The 12,739-nt window shown below is 31.7% G+C and overlaps 1 protein-coding gene and 1 long non-coding RNA gene across 2 annotated transcripts in view; one reads left to right on the forward strand and one right to left on the reverse strand.

Moving 5' to 3' along the window:
* The window catches only part of LOC127875190 (uncharacterized), a 195,774-nt gene that overhangs the window by 83,236 nt on the left and 99,799 nt on the right, over nt 1-12,739 (forward strand). The gene's annotated exons all lie outside the window — the stretch shown is intronic.
* On the reverse strand, nt 8,104-9,380 carry LOC127881581 (uncharacterized). The gene is made up of 2 exons (XR_008050158.1): nt 9,238-9,380; nt 8,104-8,898 (listed from the first exon to the last, which is right to left on the reverse strand). It is a non-coding gene; the product is annotated as an uncharacterized LOC127881581 (long non-coding RNA).

A 12,739-nucleotide genomic window follows, 5' to 3' on the forward strand; every position in this document is an offset into this window, starting at 1 on the left:
TTCCCCTAGATTTCATTTTTCCCTCCCAAATTTTTTTGATTTTTTTTATATATTTTTTAAACCTTTAAATATATAAATTTACCTGATCCAGTGTAGAAAATAGAAAAATATTGCATAATTAAATTATCTGTTGCCTTGAATTTGTTTTAAAAACCGTAAAATATGTAAAATTGATTATTTAAGACTTTCCTTATTTCCCAAAAAAATCTGGCGCTTCGCACAATTTTTCCCCCAAATTCGGCGTTTCACGCGATGTTTTTTCCCTCAAAAAAGGCCAGGCCCTTTCCCCAAAATCTGATAAAAACCCCAGTCCCGCTTGTTGACGCAATTAATTCCACAGTTTTCATCCAATTATTTCCAAATTTGCAAAGTATCTTTATATCAATGAGGACTTGAACCCTTAAGAATATGAGCAGTATCGGAGAAATAAATACACATTAATCTCCCCTTGAATTTGAGAAAATTCTCCTTGTTTGCGCGATTAAGTACACAGTTACCATCTTATTCTTTCCAAACTTGCACAGTGTTTATAGCAGTTGAGCGATTTGGGCCCTCATGGGCCTCTTGTTTGTATCGTCTAACACTTAGTGTGGTTTGACTATAAAAACACACATTTCATGTGGTGAATATGCGAAATTGTGAAAAAAAAACACAATAGTTAAATTTGTGTTTCCTATTTAATTATTTAAACACGTAAATTTTCAAACTTTATTTCTAAGTCAGCATTTAAGTGGAATATCTATTGTAAAGTTATTTCTTGTAATATTTAATTGTTCTTATACCCCCGGTAGGGTGGCATATAGCAGTTGAACTGTCTGTCAGTCAGAATGTCAGTATGTCAGTCTGTCAGTCAGTCCGAAAAAAACACTTTAACGTTGGCCATAACTTTTGCATTATTGAAGATAGAAACTTGATATTTGGCATTAGTGCTGCAACAATATACCGGTATATCGGTATATATCGCAATACGCAATCCGCATATTGTATTGCGATACGATTTTCATCATACCGGTACAAAAATTTTACAAAAATTCATTCACATTTCGTCCTTGATAACAAGGTAAACAAAACAAAGCAGTGTAAATAATGTTTTTCGTAAAAATAGCATTCTGAAAAGTGTATTATACGGAGTAGCGTTGTTACATCAGAGCATTCGTTTGATGCTTTTGAACAGATTATCGTTGAATTAATTGCGCACATCTGTACATGTTTCGTTCGATTCTGAATTGAGCATTATTAAATTTGTTATCCGAATTTCGGTAAAACGCTTCCAAATTTTAATGCTAATGCGACAATACGAAATTCTAGCGTCAAATAAAAAGTGCTTTATCCTTTGTCTCAATAAAAAGCGCGCGAAAATTATGCAGACATGTAGAACGTCGCATGGAAAGTATGGGTGTATTTTGTGTTGTAAAAAAACGGGAACATCACGTCAGGTGAATTACGCGTGTTCAGTGGAAAAAAACGCCCCGGTTGGACGTTATTTCATCACATCTTTAAATAGTAACAAATGCCAAAATGTATTTGATACTTAAGAAAATTTGCGAATGTTTGTGTTTCTTGTTATTCTTGAGCACATTTATAGTAAATATTTACCAGAATTTGCCTTAAAACTGGAATATACGGGATTATAGGGTAATTGGCAAGTTATAATTTTGGTACAAGTTAGCAATATATTGCGATATATTGCAATACGGGTTTTTGAACTGACAATATATTGCAATACGGTTTTTGGCGTATTGTTGCAGCACTATTTGGCATGCATGTGTATCTCATGAAGCTGCACATTTTGAGTGGTGGAAGTTCAAGGTCAAGGTCATCCTTCAAGGTAAAAAAATAAAAATAAATTCAAAGCGGCTTTCTCATGAAGCTGCACATTTTGAGTGGTGGAAGTTCAAGGTCGAGGTTATCCTTCAAGGTCAAAGGTAAAAAAAAAAATTATAAAAAATTCAAAGCGGCGTTCTCATGAAGCTGCACATTTTGAGTGGTGGAAGTTCAAGTACAAGGTCATCCTTCAAGGTCAAAGGTCAAAAAAATAAATATTTTTTTTATATTTCAAAGCGGCGCAATAGGGGGCATTGTGTTTCTGATGAACACATCTCTTGTTTATATTTTGTTTTAGCGATTATAAAGCATTTTTGTCCTTGTCTATAGTATACCTATAGTTATTTGTGAACTCATGTTCAACGTTTTATAAATTGAGAACTCAGTGAATCTAAACAAATCTTACCTTATACTATTGCGTTGTTAACACCTGTGATACAATGAGGAAAGTCAATAATGAGAAGAAGGAATACTGTTTACATTTATAAATAAGTGAATCAAATTTTTAAGTTTAGTTGTCCTTATGCCTATTTCAATAGGGAACTCTCCTTTTTGGTGTGGCATAACTATATTCTACGTCACCCAAGCAAGTAGTAACATACCGATATACTTCGTCACCCAAGCAATTAGTAACATGACGAGATACTATGTCACCCAAGCAAGTAGTGAATGATGTTGTTTATATTAAGAACGAGAATTCCCTAATGACATCACATTGATTTAATTGATGTATTTTGTTTTACTATCAATAGAGTCATGAAAACACCTGATTAGCTGATAAATGCAATATTCATATTGCTCTTGAATAGCCAAGGAACACACAAAACACAAGTACTTTCCTTAATCTTCATTTTTTTTTGCATTCTAAAAAAATCACAATTTTACACTAGTCTACTTCTACATCCTGTATCCCTGATTTGTTTTGTAGAGCAGACATAGCAACATATTTGAGTGAGATAATTGTAATATGATTTCAGTTTAATAATAAGATATAATTAATCTTTAATAAAACATTGAAATATGTTGGGGGTTTATGATGAAAACACTCCCTGCACCCTCTCGAAAACAATCAGGTAGCAATGTTGGTACGTTGATGTCAATTAGATGTTGTTCACACATAATTTGAGATTCTGTAGGGTGGGTGGTGGCTGAACATGTATAAAGGCATTAATAATATGTATTCACAGAGGTTTGTTTACCTTTTTGGGAAATAATTAATAAGCTAATTATTGTTCTGTTTTGAATACACAGTTGATGTGCAGAAGACACTTTGGCAAGCAAGGGGCTTAATCATTGCAGGCAAGAGAAATAGAACTTGAGCCAGATGCTGGACATTTATGGACCTCCCTCCTGTCTAGGTGGAAGTGACAGTTGTTGGAACAGTTATATTGTGAGCAGCAGAAATTTTACTTAAGATAGACACTTGACTCTATACTGGCCCCCTCCTGTTTAGGTGGAAGTGACAGTGGTTGGGATAGTTATCTAGTGAGCAGCAGAAATGGAATTCAAGCCAAACACTTGACACTATACTGGCCCACTCCTTTTGAGTTGGAAGTAAAAGTTGTTGTCTAGTGAGCAGCAAAAATAGAACTCAAGCCAAACACTGGACCTGTACTGACCTCTCTCCTGTTGAGTTGGAAGTAAAAGTGGTTGTCTAATGAGCAGCAAAAATAGAACTCAAGCCAGACACTGGACATGTACTGACCTCCCTCCTGTTGAGTTGGAAGTGAAAGACTGTTAAGTGGTTGTCTAGTGAGCAGCAGAAATACCATTCAAGCCAGACACTGGACCTGAACTGACCTCCCTCCTGTTTGGGTGGAAGTGAATGTGCCTCGGATAGTTGTCAAGTCAAGAATCACAAGCCAAGTCGTGTCAGGTAAGATTACATTGATATAAATAACAGCCGCAGCCTCAGTGGCATGCAGCCCAATCAACTGAGGTTCAAATGCTATATTGGTCAGTCATTGTCTGGTGTCAAAGTATAATTGTTTGATGTCTTCATTGAAGCAACAGGAAAGAAGATAAAAAAAACTGGAAAAGTGTCACTAGTCCTAACCCAATTAAGAAGAAATCCATATTTGATACTGTGTCACACAGTGTGTAAACTGTCGTCAATTTGTGTTTAAAATTGCAATTTTAGACAATTATTCATTGCAGTCAATATTAAGTTGTTCGAAGCAATTATCAAGGCATTATCAAGCCTGTTATTTATTACTTGTATCAATTAAGTAAAATTATTTTAAATTGTGTTTTTCATAAAATTCATTAATTAACCTGTAACATTAAAGCATGTTTATGACATGTTCATGCCTTAAGTTCATATCTAAAAGTATATGCAGTATGTATTTCAGTTTTATAAAGACATTAAGAACTTTTAAAATTAAATGAAGTGAATTTACTTATAATTCCTGGACAAACAGAGAAATTTGGTATATTTTTTAATTTTGAGTTGTCTCCCTTGGACTTGCGTTACTGATATATCTCACTTCCATTTCCAATGGAAAAAGTTTGGTACAATTTTAAATTTTGAGTTGTCTCCCTTGGACTATCATTACTCCTACCTATATCTCACTTCCATTTCCAATGGTAAAATATTGTAGCCAATCCCTGAATAATGTGAATATGCCACAATGTTTGATTAATCTATCCCGATGAGATTAAAATATGTAATATACCCTTTCATTTACACCCTGGTGTGTGTGATGTTAATCGAGATTAAATGTAGACAAAAATATTACTCTAAGAGGGATTGGCAGGAATGATACTGAGAACCATGCTGATGATCATGCATTGTTTAACCCATCAGACGTGATCTACCTAAGCTGAAGTGGGGGTGTTATAGAAAAAATGAATGATCATAATCATAGATAATGTGTGTGTATTTTTAAGTTTTATCAGTGATTTCAATTGAAGCAGAATCCTGCATGTTGATGCAAGCAATTTGCAATTTTTCATTTTTGACCCTGCCAAAAATTAGCCTTGCATCATTTTGATACATTTGTTTTCTACAATCCAACTTGAAAATAACAACAGAAATGCTCGTTTATGGAAATAATAAAGCTTTTAAGAAAGTGTTTTCTTCATTATTATGATAAATAAGCTATTACAAAACCTTAAACATGCATTTAGGAACATTTCAAGTTTCCAAAGTATTTTGACCACAATCTTATCATTTTCATTTTGACCCCTCATAATTTTGAGACCTAGGGTCATTTTGACTCCTGGTTTTGAAAATCTACTGAAAACCTTGTTTATGAGGTGACTTTCCGGGCCAGGGGCCACATTATGTGAAGACCCAGAGTGTGTCCCAGCACTCCTACCTAATTTGATTACTAGACTCACGACAGTTAAAACGAATTTTGATTTAATTTAATTTATTATATTATTATTTCCTGCACCATTCAGTATGTTATATTGAGATATTAAATATCAGATAAGAGATTAGCCCTCCCCCTAATTAAATCAATTTTGCATCTTAAACATTAAACCCTATCAGCGCTCGATCTAGGCCTAAAAAAGGGGGGCAGCACTATGTCGACCACTGTCCCCCCACCCTAGTCCCCCCTCCCTTGGACCGACAGTATGCCCTTGATTTTATATCATCACATTATTATAAAGGAAGTTGTATTTGAAGTTTCAATAAATTAATCAACATTTTCACTCTGAAACTAGTTTTATTTATTATAAAAACGGTGTTTTAAATGAAAATACAAAATAAGTTAATAATTTTGAATGTGGATACAGAAATTCCTTTCCATTCAGAACTGGTGCAAAAATCTGTTCATCTGGGTTTATAAATTAATTATTAATTATTAGCTGATATGAAAGCGTTTGTGTTTCACTTTGAATCAATAATTCAATATTAAATAAATTCTAAGTACAATCATAACGCATCGGAATTCTATGAGGGAATATCCTTTGATATTCCCTTTTTTCGTTGCAAAATGAAGAAAAACAGGGGTTTTTTTCTCACTTTTATTGCACACAAATTTAACCTTGAATCAAAATGCATGAACAGGAATTATCAAACTTGTATATTTCCTAAAAAAGTGCGTAAATTTACGAACATTTTTAATGCAAAAAGAACACATTTGACATCAACTAAGAAATTATTCGTAAATTTACGAGAGAGTAGAAAATCAGTAGTTTTTTTCATTGCTTGTCACCATGTGGCATAAATTTATGAACTTCTTTTTTTTAAAGAAATATATGATTAACAAAACCATTATTCGTAAATTTAAATTTACGCACTATTAAAAATGTTCAGAAATACTTGGTGAATTCATAGATTCTTACCAAAACCAGACTTTTAACAAAACCATACTTCGTAAATTTACGCACTATTTAACATTTTCATTGGTAAATTCATAAATAAAACCATACTTCGTAAATTTACGCACTATAAAAAAATTTCAGACATAATTGGTAAATTCATATTCTTAGCAATACCATACTTCGTAAATTTACGAACTAGTAAAACTTTTCAGAAATACTTCATCAATTCATATATTCTCAACCAAATCTTACTTCGTAAATTTACGCACTATCTTAACAAAACCATACTTCGTAAATTTACGCACTATTATATATTTTCAGAAATACTTTGTAAATTCATAAATTCTTAACCAAAAAATACTTCGTAAATTTACGCACTATTAAAAAAAAAACAGTCATAGATTCTTAACAAAACCATACTTCGTAAATTTACGCACTATTAAAAACTTTCAGAAATACTTGGTAAATTCATAGATTCTGAACAAAAACATACTTTGTAAATTTACGCACTATTAAAAACTTTCAGAAATACTTGGTGAATTCATAGATTCATAACAAAACATACTTCGTAAATTTACGCACTATTAAAAACTTTCAGAAATACTTGGTAAATTCATAGATTCTTAACAAAACATACTTCATAAATTTACGCACTATTAAAAAATTTCAGTATTAATTTGGTGAATTCATAGATTCTTAACAAAAACATACTTCGTAAATTTACGCACTATTTAACCTTTTCAGAAATACTTGGTAAATTCATATTCTTCTACAATTGGTAAATTCATATTCTTAATAATACCATACTTCGTAAATTTACGAACTAGTAAAACTTTTCAGAAATACTTTGTCAATTCATATATCCTTAACAAAACCATACTTCGTAAATTTACGCACTACTATTTTTTTTCAGAATTACTTCATCAATTCATTTATTCTCAGGAAAACCTTACTTCGTAAATTTACGCACTATTAACAATTTTCAGAAATACCAGGTCAATTCATATATTCTTAACAAAACCATACTTCGTAAATTTACGCACTATTATATTATTTCAGAAATACCCCGTACTTTGTCAATTCATATATTCTCAACATAATCATATTTTGTAAATTTATGCTGCATTAAAAATTTTCAGAAATACAAAGTCATGTACTTGGTCAGTTCATATATTCTTAACATACGTCTTACATTTACACACTATTAAAATATATTTTCAGAAATACTCGGTACTTGGCAAATTCATAGCAAAACAAGACTTCCTAAATTTACGCATTATTAAACAATTTCAGAAATACTTGGTGAATTCATAGATTCTTAACAAAACCAGACTTCGTAAATTAACGCACTTAAAAAAAAAACAGAAATACTTGTTTAATTCATAGATTCTTAACATAACCATACTTCGTAAATGAACGCACTATACATTTTTTTCAGAAATACTTGATAAATTCATAATGTCATCATTGTTGGTATTTATACGAACATTTTCAGGGAAAAGGTCTTTTTTTTTGCATTAACAATCAACATTTTTGATATTTCGTATTAATACGAACTATTATTAACTGTCATCTTTGTTCGTATTAAAACAAACATTTTCACAAACAAAGTCATTTTTTGCATTAAAAATCAACATTTTTGATACTTGTATTAATACAGCTATTATAAATTGTCATCATTTTACATATTAATACAAACATTTCCAGGGATAAAAAGTCAGTTTTGTCACTAAATATAGTCAGTCGCGAGAGAGCCTAGTCTTTTTTAAGGAGAAATTTGCACAGATTTTCTCCCATATTAGTGTCAGATACTGTTGGATTGTTTGTGGATTTGTTCATGACTTCTTGAACTAGATTGTCAGGTTTTACAACAGGCAAAGTTTGCAATTTGAATTTAATGTCTGTTGTAACATGACTTTCTGACCCATCAGAGCCTTCGACATCATGCTCTTGTAGTACCTTTACTTCTGCAGCGTCGGCTTCAAAAGCTTTTTGCTGAGAAAGAACTTGAAGATTCGCTTCTGATTCTGCCTTTTGTTTCAAAAGAGCTGCTTCTTGTTGAGTATATTTCAGTTTTATCTTGGCAGATTCGGCTTCTGCTTGTTTCAATGCGATGAGTTCACTCCTACGGCTAGAGGATCTCGAACTGTGTGTCTTCACACCACCATGGACAGAGATTGGCTTCATGCTGGATATGACTTTTTTTAATATTGATTGTTTATTTTGGTCAATCTTTTCCAGCGCATGTAAGTTTGCTTTTTCCTGTAGCGACACGTCTGTAGTGAGAGCCGATAATTCTTTAAGACTTGCTTCACTTTTCACATTTTTTTAAGTACACATCAAATTTTGTCTTTAACTTTTACGTAACTTTCATAGGTAATTGCTGTTCAATCAGGTTTATTTCACCAACATTACTCTCATAAGTTAAACGACTTACTATGCACAAACTTTCAGTCACTTTGCGCCATGAAGCAGAACAGCGCTTCCTAAAGTCATCAATTCTCTCTTCATAAAGAGCCCTTCCTTTTGCAGAAAACGGACGTACATACCGTGTTGACATACAATAAACTTTCTTAAGCCGGTTGAAATACAGATGAGACTTTAGTGCGACCAATTTTGAACGTGGATTTAGTTCGCTGTCCAGTACCAGTCATCTCCATCTGCTACTAGCAAAGTGTAGGTCAATTTACTTTTCTGTTCTGGAAACAGATAGCGGACCGATCATGTCGAAAAAGAACACTGTATGTGGTGGTATTCAGTATTTATTCTTAGATTCAACTCAATGTATGTGGTAAATTGCTGCAATAAAACAAAATAACAGATGTTCAGTTCTGCAGTAAAGAACAATGAAAATGATGTATTGTAATAAAAAAAATACTTTAAATGACTGAAAAAAGGTAAAACGTATAGCCTATACCTAAGTTATAAACAATGACATAGTTACGAAAGCAAAGCTTTGGAAACTACCCTAACATATAGGACATATGGCCTCAACTGGGTAGAAAGGGTAGGTACGACGTAATTTGGGTACGAATAGCATTTACTGAAAAAAACCTGAATGAATGAATATACCTCATAAATAATTACTGCCTTAACAAAATACAAGTTATATAGCATTGATAACATGTGGAAACTTACATCATGCGGGGCTATTAACCGGTATAAACGTCTTAAGAAAATGCCGAAATAGCAATATCGGCAAACGCCTCGATTTAAAATTCGTAGGTGAACAAACACTGATATATCCAAGGGAAGTAAGCAGCGCAATATTATACGGTTACATATGATCGATATAGCCAGCACACAGGTTTTGTTAAAAATGTATACAAATTGCTAGAATGATTAGTTTGTTTCTCATTGATTGTGTTTTGTTGTTTGACAATACATTTTTAAAAGGATAAAAAACAAAACAAAGAAATGTTCATTTACATAGAAAAACAAATTTTGCTTTCGTGTTCGCTGGGTCGTCTGCACTGAGGAAGGTATAGCGTCCATGATCTTAAATTATGGAAGACATAATTGTAAATATCTTTGATCTTCATCAGTTTTTTTGACAAAAATTATATACATGTACTTAAATTAGTATTGAATTCAGTATTTATGAAGATGACTGGTCTTCTGATAAACAAGAATTGTAATCAGGCCTTCTTGTATAAATTAATCATGTTAAAATTGCCAGAAACCAGCTTTTTATGGCTTTGTACTTTTAAATAAAATCTACCAATTAATCGCTTCATACAAATAATGTTTGAAATTAGCAGGAAATGATTTTCAGTGCGCAAATATTATGATTATGCATTAAATAAGTGCAAGACATATATTGAAGTATAAAGAATAGGCAATACATATATATTGCTCCATTTTTTTCTATCTATAATGAATAGGCAATAAATAGTGCTCGATTTATTTCTATTTATAATGAATTGGCAATAAATAATGCTCTATTTTTTAATCTATAATGAACTGAAGTTTTCATCGACTTTCATATACAGATGATGCATTTGAATAATTGAAAATCTTGATATATGGAAAAAAACACAGATTAAGCGAAATTAATTAATTAGAAATAACATAGTTATTTTTGAACAACTAGATACATGATTAGTTAAATTGGATCATAATAATTATTTTTTACATGTAAGACAATATATATAACAGTTTGAAAATCAAATGCACTTTCCCTGGTGATATTCATTACTAAACAACGGTTAACTATGAACAAGATAATAGTTTCTTAGTAAGAGACGTGTCAGTACATAGCTTTGTTTATATGGATCTTATTTTCTGTAAGATGCGGGTTTTCTTATTACCCAAGACTTCCGTTCTTATTTTTTTCCCAAGTGATGATGATGATGATGATGATGATGATGATGATGATGATGATGATGATGAAGAAGAAGAAGAAGAAGAAGAAGAAGAAGAAGAAGAAGAAGATGATGATGATGATGATGATGATGATGATGATGATGATGATGATGATGATGATGATGATGATGATGATGATGATGATGATGATGATCATCATCATCATCATCATCATCATCATTGTTTTGAACATCCAGATCATCATCATCATCATCATCATCATCATCATCATCATCATCATCATCATAATCATCATCATCATCATCATCATCATCATTAGAGAAAGAACAAAATACTGTCTGGATGTTCAAAACAATAAAATTGTTAAAATATCATTATTATTTAATAACGTAATGTTCCAAAGATAGTAAGCCATGCACCTTTTTAGCTTTATAGATTGTGTGCAACCTAATTAGTGGGTTGTCGTTTGAGATGTAAGGCAACTCGGGTCAAGGATAATAATAGTATGCGCGCTTTTACTTTATATAACCCACACTAAACCACATTCCTTAAATATGTATTGATAGCTTGTACCTGAGATTAGGCCCAATTATAAGTATGTCATTTTGCCATATGCTTTCCTGCGTATGGAAATATCATTGATATACGAAAGTAATTATTTGTTTCGAATTGTTTATAACCGCAATGAAAATTAGTGTTATCCTGCAGTGTTTAAAACATTTGAGATCTACTCCTAAAAAGAAAAAAACTTTATAATTAATTGAAATTAATAGAAACATTAAATGGACCCGCCCCAGTCATAATTATTTTTTTCGCAAAAAGCACAAATGAAATACAATTTAGAACGAGTACATGTATATACCATATAACGGATATAACTGTTTAAACGCTTACAAACACATGTTCAATAATGACTGACATTAAGCATGAATCGTGTTTAATTTTGCGATTTAAATAATGTAACGAAAACGACTAGATAAGAATTGTAAAATGGGGAAATAAATATCTTATTGGAGTTACAAAACACAAAAGGCTTTGACAAAGGAACTAAATAACACCCCGTTGCCAAGATCACGAGACATCATTGATGTTATCAGTTCACTTTATGCGTGCGCCACTTTTTGTGGATAGGCGGCATGTGGAGTTCTAAAGGAACTGTGATCTAAGATTCTAATAGCTTGTTTACTACTTCGCACTGAACCAAATTCATAGAAAGTAATCAGAAATACAAGATCGATAATAATTATAAGTAAAATATGTATTGAGATAATGAACAGTATATTACAGACTGCATTTAGATCCGTTAACAGATTTAAACATATGCATTATATTTTGAGTTGTGCTGTTTCAAATAAATGTATCAATTATTTTACATTCAGTAATTTAAAGTAAAAAAAAGAGAATAGAGAGACAGTATATGAACGTTATTGTATACTTGATGTAAGGTGTTTAATTTCCACACTAGACATGATAATTCAATAAAAAAAAGCTTCTGTTTATTGCAAAACATATTTTACGCAAGTTCAAAAGGAAGCGTGAATTACATTTCCAAATCACCAAACCAAAATATTTATTCAACTTAAGCAGTAACGCCTATCGTTTAAGAAATAAACAATATAAAGATTCTTTGCATGAGATATGTTACATTTTAACAGGTACATTTCTTTTGTAAAAATATCGAAGGAAAAGCATCATGATTTTGAGAACGTAAACTGTAAATAATCATGTATTAAGAGTTATTTAAAAAAATGTAGTCATATCAATTATCTATACAGAATGGAGATGCTATTTTCATATATTTATTATAAGTTCTGGAATAGCTAAACATAAAAGGAAATCCGCTGTTTATTTTTATTATACATATCGGTAACAATAAAAGCGGGATAAACCTAGAAAAAAAGTGTTTAGATAAACAATTTATTACTTACCTTTCTGTAAAATTTAACAAACCGTTTACAGCGCGTGTGAAATATCTAAAATAAACAGCGCGTGTGAAATAACTCAAAACTAGGTCAGAAAATCAGATTCTTTAAAGATTGTTTTGTATGGTGATTCGTTTTATATATACACTCGAAATGTGTTTTTGTTTAATTTTTGTATTATCCCCTCTCATACGAATGATACGCCAAAGTCGACCACATACGAAAGGACATTATTGGTGATCTTTCGGAATATAATAGCTCACAAGATTTACACCTTTTATATAAATTCATAAATATTTAACAAAGTCGTGCAGTCTCTATTTATTCGTGATGTTTTTGTGTATATTTTTTACGCAACGAATGTTTCCTGGGTATGCATGGGCATAATAACA

Source organism: Dreissena polymorpha, chromosome 1 (genome assembly GCF_020536995.1).
Source record: "Dreissena polymorpha isolate Duluth1 chromosome 1, UMN_Dpol_1.0, whole genome shotgun sequence".
NCBI classification, from domain to species: Eukaryota; Metazoa; Mollusca; class Bivalvia; order Myida; family Dreissenidae; genus Dreissena; species Dreissena polymorpha.